Below are 3,025 nucleotides of genomic sequence, written 5' to 3' on the forward strand. Positions count from 1 at the left end.
CATCAGAACTGACGTTTTACTGTTCTATATAAGTAATCTGAGTTGATGTGAATTAAAATTCGGACGCAGGTTTTATGTCATTTAACTTTTGACACTTTTTATAGGAATAACCACAATCAAGTGTAACTTATGATCTGTTCAATTTGTGTAAATAAATGATTGCATAGTCTTTTATGAATCAACTTGAACTCGTCTGAACGTTCACTTATTGTGTCACTTTTCACTTCGCACAGTCAAGATATTAAGAAGTAATGAGAAATACTGTACCTTGGCAAAAGTTTCCTCACAACCTTGTGTATGAGAGATGTGGGAAAAGCTTAATTCACTTTAAGCTCACTCCTACAATCCAGACCTAGGGTTCTTCAGTACCAGGAGCTCCCCTTGCAAGGTTTTCAATTGCTTCCTCTTTTTTGAGGGATGTTGGAATCCCGGATGAGCCCCCAAATTGTTGGTTGGATTTTTTTTATAAAGACACTTGAGACAGAAAACAATGAACCAGCTGCAGATTTTGGTTTAGAGCTCTTTATGCAAGGAGTCCAGACACAGACAGCGTATAGTTCTCACACTATGTCAGCAGAATAAATGCTGTTTTTGTCTGGACTCCTTGCATGCAATTAAAGTGCACTAAACTGAAATTTACTGTTGATTTGATGTTTCCTGTGTGAAGTGTCTGTAAAGAATTTTTGACAGACAATAATGCAATTTTTACAAATCTGAACTTTTCCACTTAATTCAAGATAACATTTGAACAAAGGAGGTCTGGAATAAATACTAAAAAACTATCTCTTTCAAATAATTTTGAACAGATGTTTTATTTTTTTTTTATTATTTTTCTAATGACAACTTTAAGTTGTGAGAACCATCCATTCTGTTATTTTCTTTGCCTGCTTTTCAATGCAAGGGAAGCAAGCGAACTGGAGCCTGTCTCCAGTTGTCATTGTGCAAAAGGTGAGGTTTACCTGGACAGGTCACAAGTCAAACACTTTGTCAGAGGGACAACCAACCAGTCACAGCTAATGATAATGTAGAATACTTTAAAGGGGACAAGTGATTCAAAATCCATTTTTTTAGCCATTAAATGCATTTTGTTATGAACTTTTGGTAAAAGTCATAATTTTCAGTCTGTTCAGTTTTCTCTGAACAGATTTTTTAACTATATAGTTACAGTATTTGCTGTGAAACTGCTAAACAAGGTAATGGACTTCTGGCTAAACAATTTTGTGAATCTGCAGTTGTGCAGGTTGGTGGTCTTCATTCTCCTGTGGCTCTGGGTCAGACTCTGGATGCACAAATCTTCTGTTGCCGACATCTTTTAATTAATTTGTAATTAAAATGTTGCTGCTATCAAACTCCAAAAATGACTGAACAGGGTGGAGTGGGCAATGATCATTGGGAGAGAGACATGGGCTGTCTCAATTCAGGGGCTACAGCCTACCTAGACCACGGCCAATGTAGGTCATAACCTTCACAGTCTATGTCGGCTGCATAAAACAGCTGTGAAATGAGACGGTTGGGTCTGTTTGCATTACCACTTACTACCCTGTTACCATTATGTTACGTTAATGTACCTCATGTGCCTTCAGACTTAAAATACGCTATGTATTCATTACACATAAATAAATAAAAATAATAATAATTTGGGTTTAGCCCTAGTATCAGTACTTGTAGTTGAATTTTATGCAATGCAACAGCTCGTTGTAGCAAAAATGTTATCAGCTAAGTTGAGAAATATACATGTAAAATCAAATTATTTGGTCTGTGATGAATTTTCAAACTAAGCCAACTTCGTAAAAAAATAAAATAAAATAAAATCTGCCACTAGGGCACAATGAATCCTGGGAGATCCTCGGCCGGGAAGGATACTCAGACGCAGCCTTCATAATCGGGATTTTTATGGGCCGCATGTGAAGGGTGCTGACACATTGGGACAGCCTACGGTGTAGAGTAGTGACGTAAATGACCAACAAATGCATACTTTGAAAAACACAACCTCTGGACTGAGACACAGACCTGGATGGGGGAGGGGTACAAAGCGCCTCATTTGCCTTTAAAGTGACAAAATGAGTTGGTCTCAGGTGCACCTCAGAAAAGGTGATAAAGAGGGTTCTGTGGAACTACAATAACCAGGAATTTAGACCAAAGAATTGTTTGATTTAAATGTGAAAAAGGATTTAAAAGCATGATATGTTCACTTTAACAGCAGTATGTCATTTCTAAGACAACTGTTTTATAAGCCCAAAAAACAAACAGGCCCTAATTTGGCTAGCCTTTATCTGAATCTGGACAAAGAGTTTTCTTCTATTAGTAATTTAGCAGTTGAGATATTAGTCACAGAGCACCATTGATAACTATTTAAAAAGGGCTTCACTCTTTACATGGCAATAAGGTTTGAGGTTACACACTTGCAGGACAAAGGTCAACCATCAGGGTCCATCCACACTCAAAAGATGTCTGCTGTTCTTTGGTCATACACAACACTAACTTCATTCATTTACCATTTGTGACTGCAGCTGGTAGTAAGCAGGAAGTATTAGAGCAAACATTTTTTTTATTTATTTATTTTTTTGCAACACGAGCCTTATATTACAGATTAAACAACATTAGTTGAATGCAATGGGAAATTTCTTAGGAAATATTTGGCAAAGGTCTAACACATACATTTAATATTCACAGAAGTGATTTAAAGTGTCAGCAAAGAGAGTGTAGCATGACACGGGAACCATGTGTACATGTGGCTCGGTTGTTGGACATTTTAAGCGGACTGGCCATGTTGGCTTCATGCGAACATTACAATCCCATCACGCTATCAGTGTGGTGCTAGCGGGGCGTCATCTTTCAGCAAGTCGTTTCTTCCTAAACATTGATGTCCTTAAGTAACATAGTTTTCAGGACTTAACCAAAATATAGTTGTCAACATACATGATTGCAGTGCAGTTTTAAAATGCCGAAGAAGATTTGGCTGCTAGCTACTGATTGGCTAATTTTGACTTTTTGACAAATGTTTGCTTTTTTAACCTTTAGCTTT

The sequence above is a fragment of the Austrofundulus limnaeus genome, unplaced genomic scaffold, assembly GCF_001266775.1.
Source record: "Austrofundulus limnaeus strain Quisiro unplaced genomic scaffold, Austrofundulus_limnaeus-1.0 Scaffold151, whole genome shotgun sequence".
Classification (NCBI taxonomy): domain Eukaryota; kingdom Metazoa; phylum Chordata; class Actinopteri; order Cyprinodontiformes; family Rivulidae; genus Austrofundulus; species Austrofundulus limnaeus.